This window comes from Bubalus bubalis, chromosome 17 (assembly GCF_019923935.1).
Source record: "Bubalus bubalis isolate 160015118507 breed Murrah chromosome 17, NDDB_SH_1, whole genome shotgun sequence".
Classification (NCBI taxonomy): Eukaryota; Metazoa; Chordata; class Mammalia; order Artiodactyla; family Bovidae; genus Bubalus; species Bubalus bubalis.
The window spans coordinates 8,053,198-8,072,204 of record NC_059173.1 but is presented as its reverse complement, the minus strand read 5'-3'; the positions used below and the strand labels follow the sequence as shown (position 1 = coordinate 8,072,204).

The following is a 19,007-nucleotide window of genomic DNA, read 5'->3' as shown; positions in this document are numbered from 1 at the left end:
CACCCATTTCCATAAGCATCTGTGTGTAAGTCCACCCATTCACCTGCTCCACAAGCATCCGCCTAATACCCCCTCTTTGCTGGGCCTTGGGGTCAACACTGGGGGTGTGGGCATGGTCAGGACAGACACAGTCTCCATCCTCTTAGCTCATTCATTGGACAGCGGTGCCAGCCAATTAAAAAAAATAACCCAAACAGAAAACAGTCATAGTAAGGGTCACCCACATATTATAGAGAGATGTGACCCTGGCCAAGGCCAAGAAACTTCCCCAGGGTGGTACATGTGTGCTCAGTCATGTCTGACTTTTTGACCCCATGGACTGTAATCTGCCAGGCTCCTCTGTGGGAATTCTTCAGGAAAGAACACTGGAGTGTGGGTTGCCATTTCTCCTTCCAGGGGATCTTCCCCACCCAGGGATCGAACCCACGTCTCCTGCGTTGGCTACTTCTGAGCCCCTGGGGAAGAGACTCCTGAGGTTTGAAGGATGGAGAGGCACTGACCTGGTGGGGAGGTGCTGGAGAGGGTGCTGCAGGTGGAGGAAATGGCACTGATGTGGGAGGGAGCAGGGTGACTTTGGGGGATTGAAAAGGGGGTAAGGGATGCAGCCAAGTGAGTACAATGAGCATCGGCCAGGTAGGATGGAGAGGAGGCAGGGCCAGACTGTGGGATTGGGGGGTGGGAAGGGGAAGCCATATGTAAAGGGATGTTTGGGACCTCCCTGGGGTTCCGGTAGTTATGACTTGGTGCTTCCAATACAGGGGTGTGGGTTCCATCCCTGGTCTGAAACTAAAATCTCATATGCCACGTGGTGTGGCCCCCCCCCCCAAAAGAAAGGATAAAAGGATGCCTGATGCCTAGGGCTGCTCTGGAGGACTAGTTAGAGAGGGGCGGGAGGGGAAGCCGGAGGCTGCTACCGCAGCCAGGTGAATGCCCTGGTGCCTGGACTGTGGGAGCCAAGGTGGAGCCTGAGAGAAGCGGACTACTCCACAGATAGTTAAAAGCTACCCAAGCTTTCTCTGGGGAGTGGTTAGTGGGAAACCAACCTAGAGCTCGTTTCAGCTGCACAGAGGCCTTGGTGTGTTGCTTTATTGACGGAAATTAATTGTAAATATTATTCAAATTTGCCTCCCAATGCACAATTATATTTCTCAGGGGAGCCCTCTGAGCACATAATAAAGCCCTATAAATAATACATATATTAACCTAAGAGGAACGGAGGCATATTAATGTAGCAATTGTGGGTGGTGGCTGCGGGGAATTTAACAGACTAGATGCCAAGCGCTTGAACTTGGGGTTTAACCTCGAGGTCACCTAGAATCCTCCAGGCACCCACCACGCACTTTCCTCTCATCATTTCACTGAATCCTTACAGAGATCTTTGTGGTAAGGGCCATTTCCATCTCCATCTACAGATGAGGAAATTGAGGTTCGGAGAGGTGAAGTGACTTGCCCAGTGTCACTTAGCTAGTAAGTGATAGAGCCAGAATTCAAACCCCAGTCTCTTTGACCCTAAAGCAACTTGTAAATAACAAATTGTCCTCTGAAGAGACTCCTCCCTGGAGAAGGATGATAAGCATATGATACTTCTCCAGTGTCAGATTTTGAGGAGGTGAGAGAGGAATCTGAGAGGTTGCTTTTTCGTTTGGAGGAAGAAAATGTTGTCTGGGTGGACTTGTCACTTCCTCTTGACCCTGAGAATCTTAGGGTTGCTGAGTTTGCAGGAAACTCGGCTTCATCAGGTTCACCGCTCCCCATCCCCCCATTTTGCGGATGGTGAAACTGAGGCTTCTTTGTAATAAGACTGGAGACCTCCTGTCTTACCCACTGCCAAGAGATGAGATATGCATGGAAATGCTTACATGAGTCGCTTTTAAATCACCATCATTCTAAAGACCTGGGTCTTCACCAAGCCGCCCTCTTCACTTCTTGGTCTGTTGATAAGGGCTTTGGTGCTGCTCTGCCCTGAAGGACCCCTGCCTAGGATCTGGGAGGTCACTTGGAGTTTCCAGTGAGTCTTCCTTCCTTGGGGAGGTAGGAGATCTTAGAAAAACCTGGTACAGGGCAGAGACGTGCTGTGCTTGGGGCATAAACTGTACCCTTCAAAATTGTCCTGGCTGTAGGTGAGAGGGCTTCCCAGGTGGCACTAGTGATAAAGAACCCACCTGCCAATGCAGAAGACATAAGAGACTCAAGTTCGATCCCTGGGTTGGGAAGATCCCACAGGAAGGCATGGAAACCCACTCCAGCACTCTTGCCTGGAGAATCCCATGGACAGAGGAGCCTGGTGGGCTACGGTCCATGGGGTCACAAAGAGTCAAACACGACTGAAGTGACTGAGCACACACGCAGGTAGGTGAGAGATGCTCTCTTTCTTGATCCAGGTGGTGGTTCCATGGTTGTCTTCATATGAAAAACTTGTTTATCTGTACATGTAAGATTAATGCACTTCACAAGTGCACTGCACTTCATTATGTCTCAATTAAAGGTATTTTAAAAAATAAAAAAAATTCATGGCACCTGGAGGAATACCTTCCCACTTGCATTGGCACCCTGGGCAGACCCAGATCTGGGGGCTTCCCTCTGATTCAAGGAAGCAACTTAGAGAGGGGTGGTTCTGAAGGGGTCCATCCGAAGAGGCAGCATCTCAGGAAGGACTGAGCCCTTCCCACTCTGCCCTCGGACTCAAAGGGCCTTTGGTGGTTAAGACCCAGGATCACATGGGCTTGGGAGTCAGAGTGCCTGGGCTAGAACCCCAGCTCCACCATTTACATCAGCTAAGGTTAGGGCTAAGGTTAAGGCTCTATGACTGTGAGCAAGCTATTCAACATCTCCAAAGCCTCAGTTTTCTCATCTGTACAATGGGTATAGTAAGGACCTGCAGCTCACAGGGTTGCCATGGAGATTAAAGGAGATGTGAAATCTAAGCATTCAGCAGATGCTGGGCTCACATGCCCTGCCCTCTCTCAGCAGACATGCATCTACCCCATCACTGGTCTCCCTATTTCCAGCCTTGCCCCCCAACAACTCACTCTCCACAAAGCAGCTAGAGTGAGCATCTATCCGGTACAAAGTACAGCAATCCAAAACCTTCACTGTGACTTACAAGGCCCTAGAGGACTGACATCACCTCCTCCATCTTTATCTCATGATGCTCCCAAGCCAGGTATTCCTCTTTGTCTCCCCAGAACAACACAACATCAAGAGCGGCAACAACACTAACACATCTGAGACTGTTCCCACCTCAGGACTTCGAGTTTGCTATTCTAGGACCTCTGTTTGCATGACTGGTTCCTCCACTTCCTCCAGGTCTCAGCTCCTGTGTCACCTCCTGAGACAGGCCCTTCCTGACCCCTCCCCTGACTTAATGTAGCCTCCCCCTCCCCACTCACTGTCCATCAGATCTCTTGTTTCTTTTTTACCATAGTATTTCCCGTCTTCTGGAATAATTTGATTTATTTCTTTGTTTAGTAGCCTTAAGACTGTCTGTCCAGGGACTACCTCTTGCTCACCTCGGTACCTCCAGCACCCAGAAGTGCTTCATACAGAAAAAGTTCTCACCGTATTATGTTGAACGAATGAAAAAAAATAACCATCAGCTGATGTTATTTTTGTCATCATTATCATCTAATTCATGATGATGTATTAATCTAAATTTAATTCATCATCTAAATCATGATTACATCATTTCCAAAGTATTTTCACATTTTTTCTCTTACTGGTGGAACTTGGAAAGGGTAGGACTATCCCCCATTTCACAGACATGGAAACCGAGGCCCCGGGACTATCCCCCATTTCACAGACATGGAAACCGAGGCCCCAGGTCACGTAGTTCAGAAGTGGAGTAACCACAATTCTTTCCCTTGTACCTTTAGGAGCAGTCACAAGCGAAGGAGGGAGGCTACCATTAAGTGCGTCTACCACCCCTGGCCTTTTCGCTTCCCCTTTGTCTGATTAATTGCAGCCTGAAAATAAAGGATCCAGATGCCTCCCTCCTGCTCCTTCCCCTCCTTCTATTGTTTTGTAGTTCTTTTCCGGTCCAGGACTCAGTTAAGAGTTTGGCTGGTATGACCATGACCACAAACTTCCTGTGTTTATCCTGCCACTCAGAAATCATAGATGGAGCAGTCAACTGGGCTCCAGGTCTGTGTTGGGCACTGGGTGATGCTACGGCAGAAAGCACAGCGGCATGATTAGTCCCCGATGCCCAAGGATCCCTGGAGTCCAGATGCCTAGCTTTGGGAGAGATGGATTCCAGATGATCTTTTCCCAGGCTTCCATCATACAGATGGCTGACACCTATGGAGCAAACATCCAGATAATCGAAGGAATTTCCGGTTGACTCCCAGAGGCTGGCGCCACAGAGCAGGGACTCACTCAGGGTGGTGGGAAAGGGGGGCTATTGGCCGTGGCTGGTGGCTAGTAACAGCCTAGGAGCCCCTGATTCATGGCAGGGAGTTTACGATGGTCAGACCCCAGTGCTTTACTGGGAAGAACTGACTCATGATGGGATTTGAGGCAATTCCACATCCATCATCCCATGCCATCTTCATTAGAAGCCTGAAGCATAAAAGCATCTTAACTTTGGAGATGAAGAAGTTGAAACTCAAAGAGGTCAACTTTCGCAGAACCACAGGGTACTTATTGCCATCTGGAATAATTTTATTTATTTCTGTGTTTAACTGCCTTAAGGCTGTTCCCCGCCTGGGTGGTGAGCTCCATCAGGCCACAAACTGTGTTCATCTTGCTTACCTCCAGCAGCAGAGCAGTGCCTAGCACAGAAGAAGTGCTCATGATATTTGGTGGAATGAATGAAGGAATAAGTGCAGACTGATGTTACGTTTATCATTGTCGGCATTGAGTTTTATGACAATGACTTACAATTCACTGTTTCAAATTTATTTTACCTTTTTTCTATATTGATTACATTGTGAAGCTGCATTGATTTTTATTGAGCACCTACACTGTGCTGGGCTTTGGAGATATGAGAGCAGTCACTCTCTTCACTCTCCTGAATCTTACAACATGTTAGCATGGAGAAGAGCTGGAGCTTGAACCCACATCTGTACAGCTTGCGTTTTCATTAGGTAGGCTGTTTCTTGTTTCAACAAAGGAGTGCTTTGTCGCTCAGCTGTGTCTGGCTCTTTGCGACCCCATGGACTGCAGCCCACCAGCCTCCTCTTTCCATGGGGATTCTCCAGGCAAGAACACTGGACTGGGTTGCCATGCCCTCCTCCAGAGGATCTTCCCAACCCAGGGATCAAATCCAGGTCTCCCCCATTGCAGGCGGATTCTTTACTGACTGAGCCACCAGGGAAGCCCCAGTAAAGGAGGGATGAAGAAATTAGTTCAAAAGGGAGAGAAAGGCTTTCTGTTGTAAAGCAGTGAAACTCTCAGGGGTTAGAGAGAAAAGCCTCATGTCTTGGCTGGGGTTGCTGACCTGGGATTGATTCTGGGGGCCAGGGTACAGCAGTCAGTGGCTGCTCCCCCATCTCTGACTTTTCAAAATAGGGGAGTCATCTGATCCAATATTCCTTCCCACCCTTGAAAGAGCAGCTGGGAGGTGGCACTGCTCAGCCCAAACGAAAGGTAAAAAGTGGGATTGCAGGAACCCCGAAGGTCAGTGGAATAAGAACCTGGATATGGAGGTACCCTGCTCCATTTGGGGAATCCCAAATGGGGGTTCCACGATCCCCTACCAGGCTCACCACTGGGGCGATGGGTTTTCAGCTTGGAATCTTAAATGCCACCCATTTCTGGTTCCTAGATTTCCCAGTTGTGTCACTTGCTTATAAACCTCCTCCTGGCCACAGCATCTTCAAGAATGCAGATAGTTCTATGGAAATGGCTTGCTCACACTTAACATGTCAAAGCTGACAAGACCCTTATGGTCAGTCTAGTTGAGTCGGTTCCCTGTATCCCTGATGGGAAACGAGTCCCACAGTTCATTGGAGGTGAGCTAGGACAGTAATTAGACGCCCCCACGCCCAGCTCCACTGTTCTTTGCTCTTCAACGTGGGTATACGTCCCCTTCGATGGCTCTGTCTTTCTTTCTCTGACATTTTCGCTCAAACGTATCAATCTGTGTCAACCACATATCGCTCCTTAGGGCATTAATTGCTGAGTTGCTTGTGTAGCAGACCTAGTAGAGAAGAACCACAGTTTGTTTAGCCAAGTTCTATTGCGAGGCCTGCAGAGTGTTTCCTTTCTAGAAGCATCATCGGTGCCGTTGTTTTTGTAACTCCCTGATGGGTTCTCCCCAGAGAAGCTAAGAACAGCCTAGCTTCTAAAGCCTGACCCTCAAGCCCAGGGAAGCCTACAGATCTGGCTAATCTGAGCCTTCTGCACACCAGTACCCCACCTCGGGTCCCTGCCCCACCCCTTCCCTTGAGGGAGAAGGAAGTGCTCTTTAAGGCTTTAGGAGGAGGTCACCCAGCTCAGGAAAATGAGGCGGGTACAGCGGGCAGTGTTCACACACACAGCCTTTGGAATCAGGCCGGGTGGACTGGGCAAATAACTTTTCCTCTCTGAAACCTGGCTTCCCCATCCCTAAGCCTGGGAGAGTAGGAAACACGCCTTGTAGGGTTGCATGAGGATTCGATAAAATCATCTGTGTCAAGAGCTTATCAGAGCATCTGGAAAATATTACACATCTCTAAAGTTGCTAGCTCTCACTGTTGTAATGTTTTATTCCATTTTTTTTCCCCCTTTTACTGGAGCTACAAGACTGCAACTTGCTTTGTTATCTCTGGGGGCCGTGCCTAATCCAGGCTATTGTTTCAGGAGGCTGCACAAATCTGCTTAAATTATGTATTGGGGTTGCACGTTGAATGCTTGCTGCAATTTGAGTGTGTGAAGAAAATGTAATTGCTTTGTCTGTAGCTGAATCTGGTCTTCCTTAGGACTTCCATTCCAACTTCTCCCACCCCCCAGCACTGGCAGAAAACAAAACAAAAGCACAATTAAGCTTTACCCATGCTGTGGTTTGAAATGTGCCCCCCACATTCCTGTGTTGAACTCCTGACACCCAGTACTTTAAAATGTGACCTGCTTTGGGAACAGAGCTTTCACAGAGGTGAGAAAGTTAAAACCAGGTCATCGGGCTGGGGCCTGATCCAGTTTGACTGGTGTCCTCATAGAAAGGGGGAAGTTTGAACACAGACACGTACAGAGAAAAGACGACATGGAGAGACACGGGAATCGGCCACATGCAAGCCAAGGAGAGAGGCGGGGGGAAGACGCTCCCCTCCAGGCTCTCTGCAGGAACCAGCCCCACTGACACCTTGATCCTGGACTTCCAGACCCCAGAATTGTGGGACAGTGTTTTTCCTTGTTTAAGCTGCTCTATCTGTGGTATTTTGTTACAGAGGCTCTAGCAAACTAATCTAACTCCGTTTTGACATTTTAGTCCAAACGATCTTCATACAGGCTCCGGAGGTTAAGTGTCCTCTTGCTTGTCTCCTGCAGTGGTTTTGGGCCTGTGGAGGGTAGGGCTTGGTCTGATGGTCCCAGGGGAGCATGGGGGAGTCTGGAGTTCCTGAGGGTTCTCTGCCCCAGTGCATGTGAAGGAATGTCTCCACTTCCCCTGGTCCTGCACGTGTGCCTGTAAGACCATGGAAAGAGGATTTTGCCCTGGGCTTGGGTGATCAGTTTCCTGCCCTGGCTCCCCTGAATATAAACCCCAGCACCCCTACTCTGCCCTCCTCCCAGGTGGGACTGAGATGAAGCATCCTAGCTTGTGAGAAGGTCACTGCCCCTGCCCCATATCCACAGCACACGAGAACCGAGGGCATCGAGAAAGCCAGCGAGACCAGGCTGTGATCTGGAGGCCACCCACTGTCCTCTGTGGACCTGGGGCAAAGCTGCAAGGAGGAAGCAAGCCAGTACCTGGGCAGTCCTCTCGCCTGCACCCCCTCCCCTTCTTCTGCCTCCTGGTTCTTGAAAAGCAGTAGCTTTTCTTTTCCTCTCCCTGTGCTCTATTCTCCTATTATCTGGTGGTAAGCCTTGGAGTTGTTGCAGGAAGTGGGTCTGCTCCTTGCCCTGGCAGAATCCAGGAGCTGGGCTTTCTTTTGTGCTAAAAAGAGAGAATAAAGGAAGGTGGGAAATCCTCCCTCAAGACAGCAGCCTGCCTTTAGTCCACAGTCCGGCTGCAAATCGCATTGCACACATCAGAGCAGATATCGCATCATTCTTCCTCTTATGTAACAGGTCCAGCTCTCCTCCCATACACACAGACTCCTGGGGCCGACTGGACAAAGACCTTGTATTTGCAGCACTAGTTAAAAAAGCTCCTTCATCATTTGCAGAAGAGCCATCTATTACCAACACTTCTAACCCCCCCACCCCCGCTGCACCACACAGCGTGGCATGCAGAATCTTAATTCCCCAACCGAGGATGGAACCCGTGCCCCAGGAAATCCTGCAGTGGAAGTACAGAGTCCTAACCACTGGACTGCCAGGGAATTCCCCCTTCTTGACTCTATCTACTGCTCCCAACAGTGTTTGGGTCTTAAGAATCGGAGTGAAAAAGTCATAACGATCACTATTAAGATCATGACTAACAATCTTCAGCAGTTAATGATAATTACTCTACATTTCACATTTGCAGGAGGAATGCAGGCTCACAGGGGCAAAGTCTCTTGCCCAAGGTGATTGGGCTGTGAAGAGGATGTAGTGATTGGGAGCTGAACCCCCTTCCCCCCTAGTCCGGCCTAACTTCCAGCTGTTTATCCTTGCACTATGAGGACTGCATCCTTGCAGCCCAGGAGGGTTTGGCATTGCTGTAATCAATGCACAGTCGTACATGATTTTTCTGCCCACTTAGGTGGAATTGCTTCCCAGATTTCTGAGACCTGGGAATCAGCCAGTGACAGGGCTGGGAAAGCTCTGTGGAGAGGACGGTGCTTCGTGAGATCACCTAGGGTTCCTATTGCATCTGTAATAGGATTAACACCGCCCGGAACCCTGGGCGTCTGTTCTCCCTTCCTGCACTGTGTCCCCTGGGTCAGAGGGTTGCCAGGGATTAGAAACCCAGCCTGCATTTTTGGAGGCCACAAGAACAGATGCTCAAGACACTGCTCCCAGTGTCTTGTATACAGTGCTGTTTGCAGGCTGTCATTCTGCCTTAAAGGGGGCTTTCACCTGCCCGGCCTCGCTGCACCCTGAACGTTCACTGGGATGGGGTGACGAGCCCTGCTTTTAATGAGGAGAAACTAGATGCTCAGAGAGGTTAAGACATGTGCCCAATCAACACAGCTAAGGAATGGCAGTGCCAAGAGGCCGGGACACGGAGGCTGCCAAGCTCTTGTGCTCGGCAACAATTTTTTTTTTTTTTAACCATTTTTAAAGTCTTTATGGAATTGGTTGCAATACTGTTTCTGTTTTGGTTTTTTGGCCATGAGGCATGTGGGATCTTTGCTCCCTGACCAGGGATTGAACCCTCATCCCCTGCATTGTTAGGCGAAGTCTTATCCACTTGACCACCAGGGAAGTTCCCTCAGCATCAAACTTGATGACCCTGGCCACCAAGTGCCCTCTACACTTCATGCCTCAGTGTTTTGGGCTTTGCTTTCATGTGCAAAGTGGAGCGGCACTGCAGGTTCTGAAATGAAGTGCTAAATCTGAAGGCAAGAGACTCATGCTGGAGTCATACCGCTGTCATGGGGTCTCTGTGTAACTTTGACAGTCATGCTCCCTTTCTGGGTCTCAGCCTTACTTTTTGAAAAAATCGGGAAGGGGAAGGAGATGGGTTTTGACAAGAGTAAACTTATCAGAAGTTAGCATATAACAAGCACCTACTATGTACCAGTTACTTAAGACACACATCACTTCATCGACTCCTCCCCAAACTAGCATGGCTGCATACATTTTCTGCTCTGCATGTGTGCTCGGAGTCCGACTCTTTGCAACCCCATGGGCTGTCGCCCACCAGGGCCCTCTGTCCATGGAATTTCCCAGGCAAGAATACTGGAGTGGGTTGACATTTCCTACTCCAGGGGGTCTCCCTGACTCAGTGAGAGAACTTGAATCTTTGGGGTCTCCTGCATTGGCAGGTGGGTTCTTTATCACTAGCACCACCTGGTTAGGGATGTGTAAACTCAGGGTCTGTGTGTTTCCAGAGCCTTGCTCCTGGCCAGACAACCTGGAAGGACCCTTTAAGCTCTGACATTCCAAGATTCCAGGGAGAGGGTTTAGACAGATCAGGACACAAATTCTGCCTTTGTCACTTCCCAGTCGTGGGACATTCTGGACAACTTATTTCACCTCTCTGAGCCTCAGTTCATCTACAAAATGGGTCAACTGTGTCCACCCCTTGGACTTACTGAGATAATTGGATAGGGAAGTTTGGTGTGCTGCAGTCCATGAGGTTGCAAACAGATGGACACGACTTAGCAACTGAACACACACACACACGCAGATAATTAAATGATATAGTACACAAAAGTCCACCCTCCAGCACATGGTAGATGGTGAATCTTTTTGCCCTTTTCCTACCCACACTCATGGAATGTTGGAGAGGCATCTAAGTGGGGATGTTGGAAGGTCTCTTCTCTCCGCAGCAAAAATCCTTTCCCTCCCTCCTTCCCTTCTGTTCTGCTCTACCACACTCAAGTTCCAGCAGCTGTGCTTAATTGGATTTAACTTAATAGTTTTATTGATGCCTTTTGGTTCGGGGCACGAAGAGGCCTCTGGGTAATTTGCACATTTTTAACAAACCCAATAAAGAGCTGATAAGCATAAACAAGTCCATTTTAATTGGATTAAGGAGAGGCTTGCCTTGGGGACTGCAACCTTCAGAGGAGGTGGAGAAAAAGAGGGCTTTCGGAGATTTCAGATTTTCTGCTTCCTTGGACCTCCAAAGTGCTCTGCACAAGGCACTGGTTTCTTTCTGATCACCAGCATTCTGGAGTATTCACGTCCATGTCTTGCTTGCTACTTGGGATGGCAGCATCTTTCCCCCCCCTCCGCCTTCCTTTCCCACCTGCTTTCACTCTTCATGTGAGAAGTGGTTCAGCCCTCTGGGCCTTTGTTCTTAGATCCACCAAAGTTCGAGTCCTGGCCCTGACTCTTGCTTGCGTCTCTTGAACAATTAAGTGATCATCTAAGCCTCCGCTTGCTCAGCTGTGAAAGGGGTTCATGGTGGTTTCTAAACCATAGGGTTAGTGTGAGAATCACATGCTGGGAAGCTGCCTGCTTCTGAATAGGTCCAGCAAAATGGCAGCCACTCATAGCAGGGGGAAGGACCACAGTCCTTGTTCTTATGGGGATTCACATGTTTGTGAGTCAGATATTCTCATACTTTTTGTCCGAAGCAACCCCAGCTGATGGAGCAGGGGAGGGTTCTGTCATGTGAATCCTCTCACAAAACTTAACTAGTCAAACAACTAAACTCTCATACCAGCTTCCCAGGTGGCACAGCAGTAAAGAATCTGCCTGCCAGTGCGGGAGAGGCAAGAGGCACGGGTTGGATCCCTGGCTGGGGAAGATTCCCCAGGAGGAGGAAATGACAACACATTCCAGTATTCTTGCCTTGGAGAATTCCATGGACAGAGGAGCCTGGAGGACTTCAGGCCATGGGGTTGAAGAGTCAGATATGACTGAGCTCAAGCCCTAAAAACTCCATTATACTCCTGGAGGGAGTACATAATGGTGTTGACTCTTTGGAAAAGGTTGGCAGTTTCTTTTATTAAACATATGTGTATCTTGTAACCTGGCAGCAATTCCACTCCTAGGTATCTGCTCAAGAGATTGAGAATGTTATACTCACACAAAGACCCACAAGTGAACATTTGTAGTACTGAATTGGCCAAAAAGTTCATTTGGGTTTTCTGTAACATCATATGGAAAAACCTGAGTGAACGTTTTGGCCAACCAAATAGCTTTATTGATAATAACCAAAAACTGGGAAGAAGTCAAATTGCTATCAATTGGTGAATAGGTTAAAAAAAAAGATGTGGTATGTCCATACAATGGAGTACTACTCAGCAGTGAAAAGGAACGAACTCTTTATATATGCAACAACCAGGATAAATCTCAAAAGTCTTACATTAGCTAAAAGAAGAAGATCAATATGATTCCATTTACATGAAATCCTGGAAAACTATGATAGAAAAAAGACTGGTGGTTGCTAGAGGCTATGGAGGCTATGGTGGTGGAGGAAAGGAATCAACTGCAAAAGGCATCAAAGAATTTTGGGGAGAAATGATAACGTTCCAGGGCTTCCCAGGTGGCTCAGGGGACGCAGAAGATGCAGGTTCGATCCCTGGGTCAGGGAGATCCCCTGGGGGAGGGCATGGCAACCTGTTCCAGTATTCTTGCCTAGAGAATCCCATGGACAGAGGCGCCTGGCGGGCTACAGTCCATAGGGTCACAAAGAGTCAGACGTGACTAACAGGACTGAGCACACACACACCATAATGTTCCATAGCAACATGGTGAGGGTGGTGACATGCCTGTGTACCATGGCAGTTAAATTCCATCACATTGTATAAGTGAAACTGGCAAATTTTGTTATATGCAAACTATACTTCAATAAAGCTGATCAAAAAACAAAACATTGAGTTTTCCACAGCAGAGGAAATACTGACATGGACAACAATAATAATTACATCCCCTACAGTGGGTCAGGCACTCCATATACACAGGTCTCATTTTCCAGATCAGAAAACCGATGCTCAAGAGCACAAACCTTCATTTCTAAGGCCGCACTCCTGGGAAGTGGCAGAGCTTGGACTTGAACCCGGGAAGGTGAAGGTACTTCATGCAGGTTCCGAGACCTATGAGCTGGCCACCCTGTGGCTTGGGAATCTGGACGTTTGCTTGGGAAAGATGCAGTCCTAACACCTGCGGGGCTCCTGGTTTCTCCCTGGGGATTAGCTAACAATTATCGTATCCATGCATCTAATGAGGTAGAAAGCAACCTCTGATAACAATGATTAGTGCTGAAGCAGTGTTCTTTAACATTAGCTTGCTTTGAAGGCATGTTTAGTAATTAAACACTTCCCACAGCCCTACAAGGCGAGAGAAGAGTAAATGGCTGGCTTTCAAGGACAGCAATCAAGGGGAGAAAGAGGGTGTGAATTTCCCTAGGCTGAGCTCCTGCCAGCCCACCATCAGGACCCTGTGGCCTTAGTCCATTCAGCCCATCAGCACACAAAGAAAGGGCGTGTGGAGGATGACTGTTCTCAGAATGGTAGGTTTGACATCAGGGAACATAGGTGTGAAACATGACTTGGGGCCAGGCTCCTCCTTCTCCAGGCCTTGTTCCCCAGCGGGCTGGCTTGTATGATTCTAAGTTGTCCTGTCCCAGGGATGACTGGGTCCTCAGGGGATCGCCCAGTGCAGCAATCCTGGTTTTATGGAGGGGGAAACTGGGAAGTCCAAGATCAAGGTGTTGGCGGGTTTGGTGGTACCTGTTGAGAACCCAGTTCCTGGTCTGCACATGGCTGCCTTCTTGCTGTGTCCTCACAGAGAAAGAGACCTACTGCCTCTTCTTTTTATAATGACCCAAAATCCCACCGACAGATGCGCCTGGCAGGCTACAGTGAGTGCGTGTGTGTGTGCGTGCGTGCTCAGTTGCTTCAGTCATGTCTGACTCTTTGCGACCCCATGGACTGTCACCTGCCAGGCTCTCTGTCCATGGGGTTTTCCTGGCAAGAATACTGGAGTGGGTTGCCATTTCCTTCTCCAGGTCATAGTGATGATACTGAAGATAATACCTTTGTGCTTTCCAAGCCCCGCCTGCCCCATCCCCACTGTATATAGAGTACTGGGCCCAGTACTTCTATTCCATGATCATCTCCATTTTAGAGATGAGGAAACTAAAGCTCAGAGATGTTTGGCAGCTGGTCCCAAGTCACACAGCTGAGTTTAGTCAGTCTAGTGTGATGCTGAAGGAACTCCCCACTCATTTCCCTGAATGGGTGAGTGAATGAATGAATGAGCAGAGCCCCTTCTATTATATTACACCAGGGTCTGCCAGCATTGACATTATTGGATATTCTAGGTCAGGTCATTCTTGGCTGTGGCGGCTGTTCCGTGTTTTGTAGGATTTTGAGCTATGTCCCTGGCCTCCACTCGCTAGAGGTAAGTAACACCTCCCCCTCCCCAGGCTGTGGAAACCAAGGACATCTCCAGATATTGCTAGATATCCCTACGGGAAGATCCCTCCTGACTGAGAACCACTGTATTAGAGACTGGGATTTCACTTCTGATTCTGATTGAAGATAGGGTTCTGCTGCCCTAATTTGGAAGCCACTGGATTAGATGATTTATTTATTTCCTAGTTTAGGTCTCAAAGAGGCTAAATGCTCCTTGAAACTCTTTGCAAAACTCTGCATGTGTGGGTGTATGTGCGGCTCACCTTTTCCTGGGGAGACAGTTCATGGCCTCCATGAGACCAAGAAGCCCGTCTGAAACCCCCTTTCCAGTCTGAGGAGTGGACCTGTGAGGTCTTAAGCTCCTCTTTGTTCTTTCTTCTGCCCCGCCCCCCCATCCCCTCTGCCAAACTTTGCTCCTCCATCAAGAAAGGGTCTCAAGGCCATTTCTTCACCTCCGGCACAGTCTGTTCTGAGGAAGACACTGTCACCCTGCCTCTATTGTCTGGGAGGAATGGCAGTAAAAGAGAATGGGACGGACTTCACAGAGAATCACTGAGCTGTGGAGTAAGAGATTATTGCTTGGTAGTTGCCATGGGAACCTATAAACCACCTTGCTGCTAAGAAGCCAGAGCTGCTTGGAGCACCAGCTCCTGGCCTTGTCTCTACCTCCTCTTTACCCCAGGGGTCCTTGGCCCCAGAAAGGCCAGTCCTTTGCAGTTTTTTTTTCATCCCTCATCTCCCGCTGCAGCAATCTTCTCTGTGTTGACTTGCTAGGGTCACCCTTACCTTCTGGGTTCTTGGATTGTTTCTCCCCACTGGGATACAGCATCGTGGCTAAACATATGGATTCAGGAGCTAGACTGCCTGCCTGAATTCAAAGCCTAGATCCAATCATTTCCCAGTTGTGTGACACTGGGCGAATTACTTAACCTCTCTGAACCCCAGTTTCCCTCAGTATAAAGTGGGGAGACTGTGTCCCTGCCTCCAAGAGTTCTGGTGACGACTCAGTGGCGTTATACATATGAAGCTCCTAGCACAGTGCTCAGTATATAATTAGTACTCTGGGCTTCCCTGGTGGCTCAGCGGTAAAGAATCCACCTGCCAATGTAAGAGATGCAGGTTTGATCCTTGGGTCAGGAAGATTCCTTGGAGAAGGAAATGGCAACCTATTCCAGTATTCTTGCCTGGGAAATCTCTCGGACAGAGGAGCCTGTTGGGCTACAGTCCATGGGGTTGCAAAAGAGTCAGACACAACGTAGCAACTGAACAACAACAAATATTAGCTACTTAATCACTGTGAGTGGTTTCTCATTTCCCCATCTTCTGGGCCATTGTTTGGGCAGTAGTGGGACGCTTCTTCTAGCTACTCACCCCAAAGTCTGTGATGACTGAGAGGCTGGTGGATGGTGTTCAATGCAACTGACACATCCATTCTTCCACTGGGTCAACATTTGCTCGTCACCTAGTCTGGGCCAGGAAGTGTGTTGAAATCCAGAGTCAAGGTTCCTGCCCTAACAGAGCTCATGCCCTGAGCTCTGAGAGAGACACCTGTACCAGATTACTGAAGAGAGCACAAGAATGGCCACGTCCAGAGTTGTGATCGATCAGGTTAGAGGAGGAGCTGAACTTGGCCTTTGGGATCAGGGGAGGCTGCCTGGAGGAGGAAGAGCCTGAGTTGAGTCTTAAGGAGGCTTTCCAGATAGAGGGGGACAGTGCGAATCAAGGCATGGAAGAGACCAGAAGCAGCACACGTGTGCCTCTGTGCTTTGGGCACTGGTGTGCTGGTAAACACCTAACGACTGGCTCTCTAAACAAAACCAGAAAGACACTCACCTGCTCTGTAGCAGTTGTCGATTTCCATGGTGTAAATATTCTCACCATGGCCAATTTCAAGCTACGGATGTGATGTCACTGAATGTGAGTTTGGGAGCCTGTGTAAGTGGGCTGCACTACACCATCGGCTTTAGGGGCTCAGGCTGGGGGTGAGAGAACAGAAAATCAGTTCAGTGATGCTGGAGAGAAAATTCAGGGCCGCCAAGGGCCTGCTCTGGCTGATGACTTGTGGTTTTTCTCTGAAGATCCTTTAACAGTCCTCAATTCACTCATTCAGAAAATCACCAAGCGCTTCCGTTGCACTTGTGTGCCGGGCACTGTGCTAGTGCAGGGGTCATGCCTTGAGGTCAGTGATTAAGACTCTGTCCGTCCACGGTAGGGGGCTTGAGTTCGATCCTTGACTGGGGAACTAAGATCCCGCATGCCACACTGCACGGTCAAAAAAAAAAAACCTACTACCGTGGCACATAGATCGGGGCCAGTGATTACCAACAAGGCAACTGTAAATACAACTTTTGCTCCCAGTAAGCCCTGCAGATCCTCTCGTCCATGCCTGAACTCTTATGTTTTGGGAAATTTGATCCTTATCCCAAGTCTGGGATAAGGCATGGGCGTTTCACATTTTGGAACCCCAGGGGACTCTATGGGTCAGGTGCCTAACCCAGGTCTCAGAAGAAAATCTGACCCCTAAATCGCCTCCCCTTCCCTCTTAGCCCCCATTTTTCAGGACACACACACACACACACACACACACGTCTCCACTAAGATCAATCCCCTCTCTCACGTCTGGCAGACTGTTCACTCCCCATAATTGTTTAGCAAAAGAATCCAGAACACACAAAAATCATTTTGTTGTGACACGTTCCGTCCTATAATGACTGTTCTTTTCAATTAGCTGTCAGAGACCAGAAATAGAGACGCGTGGTCCCGCTCAGGTAAATCACCACCATGGTTGGAAGTGGGTTTAAGGCAGCCCGGGTGTGGGGGTGTGGATGGAGGGGATAGATATTCCGTCATCTCTTCACTCCTTGATGTTCTGCCAGTTTGTTCTCATTTCCATGTCCCCCCCTCCCCGACCCTTGCCTGCTGGCAGATTGCAGACTGTAAATTTGAGGGGAAATAGTAAATGTGCAAACATGATAAATAAACATGTTGCTTTTGTGGGGACGGATATTATTATCATCCAGATTTATAGCTCTCCACGCCTGCACGCTTTATTGCATTTGGGGAAAAAATGGAGGGAGGTGTTGGTGTTACATTGATCAACTTTCTGCCTTTCACCCCCGTCACCCGCTCTGAGTCATTTAAATATCAGCCTAAACTGGGGACACAGTCTGTGTCCCTGGGAGTGGATGTGTCTTGACAGGTGTTTTCTTTGGGGACAGTTATTTATAGCTGCAAAAGCTATCACCCCGTAGGGGGGTTCTGCTTCCTCCCTCCCCCTTTTTTAGTTTCTCTAAAATTGAACGTCTATTTTGTTTTCCCAGTAGGAAACACTGCCCAATCGATGATTTAAAATCTCTCTTCCTGTTTTCTCTTTTCTCTCTCTCCCTGTCTCTTCCTGTCTCTTTATATTCTGCCCTGTTCTGTCTCCCATCTTTGGGACAGGTTCTGGGTCCTTCCCAGGTTCCAATCCAAGGGTCATCACCAACTTTTGTGCCACACGATCCAATGACGTGCCATCCCTGAGCCTCTCAAACCACCCTTGGGGCTGTGCTTTTTCCTCCGGGCTCCTTGTTGCCAGTTTATAGGGTGAATCATGTGAGATATTTCTCTGTCTGTTTCCACCTCCCCTCCCCCGATGTCACCCCAGCTGGATGGTGCACTCTTGGGGACAAGAAGCTTACCATTCCCCCTCCCCCACCTGCTCCTCTGCCCTCTGTTCTGCACCTCAAAAGCCCTCCTTCTGAAGATGCTCAGGCAGAATCTTGGTGTCCCTTTGTCTGCCCCCCGCCCCCCATGTATCCAGTCTGTCCCCAGGTTCTGTGGACTGCTTCCCTAGCTGTCTCCACTCTGCCTCTGACCCCACAGCCCCTCCACCTCTCATAGTTTTGAATGTCCCTAAAGTGCTTATCTCTGACCACTGTCCCCTCTCAAGAGGACCCATACAGCAGTGTCTTTACTGACTTCCTCATCCCAGGCTTGTCCCCCATCCTCTCGGTACTTACTGTCATAGCTAAGGGACGGGGCAGTGGAGCGCGTGCCTGCAGCTTCTGTTGCTAAGGAAACCACTTCCTTGGTTACCGGGCCGGGTAGCATTTGTCTCACTGTGTCTGGATCCCAAGGAGTCGCCCCCACTCTCCAGGAAGATGAGGGGGAGGATGGAGGACAGGACAACAGAGGTGGAGAGGGAGAGAGAGAGAGGGAGCAAGAGACAGGCAAAGACAGAGACTGAGAGACGCAGAGACGCATGGACAAAGAGAAGCAGAAATCAAAACAAAGAGAATGCAGTCAGAGACTGGTTCAGGGATGGGGGCAGGGAGGAAGAGACAGAGAGGAGAAAGACGAAAAGAGGTTTAATGTGCATCTCGAGGAAATAAAAAAGACCACAAAGAGAGAAATTGAGAGCAGAAGGCAAGCGTAATAAGGAAAAACAGTGAGGGGGGCAGGGATGAGGAGAAAGCACACCAGTGCAAGAGAGACGGGGAGGGAAGGAAAGGAGCTGGTTCCTGAAGGACCTTGCCCCTGGCAACCCCTTGGCCTCCCCACCCTTTCCTCCTGCCCACACTGTCTACCAGGGATGTTTGTAGCAGCCTCGGGGTTCCTGGAGAAATCAGGAGGCAACCCCCACCGTCAGCAGATGCAGGCCCTGATGCTTCTCCTTGGGTCCCGGAGCCACAACGCGCTGGGGGAGACAGCGGGGTGGGAACCCGGGGTCCCAGCTTGCAGGCCGGGCATGTCCCGGGCCCTGGGGACCGCTGGACCACCAAGCTCTCCTTCCTCCCCAAGGGTCGGGCTTTGGAGAAGGGGGCACACAGATGCACCAGACATGGGGCGGTCATCACGCCAGCTGGTGGGGTGCAGTCTCCCCACACAGAAGGGTGGCTGAACACAGAGGCAGAGACAGTTCTGCACACC

General features: G+C 49.4%; 1 protein-coding gene across 2 annotated transcripts in view; it reads left to right on the top strand.

Annotated features, from left to right (window-relative positions):
* The window catches only part of CMKLR1 (chemerin chemokine-like receptor 1), a 79,205-nt gene that overhangs the window by 45,896 nt on the left and 14,302 nt on the right, over positions 1–19,007 (top strand). The gene's annotated exons all lie outside the window — the stretch shown is intronic.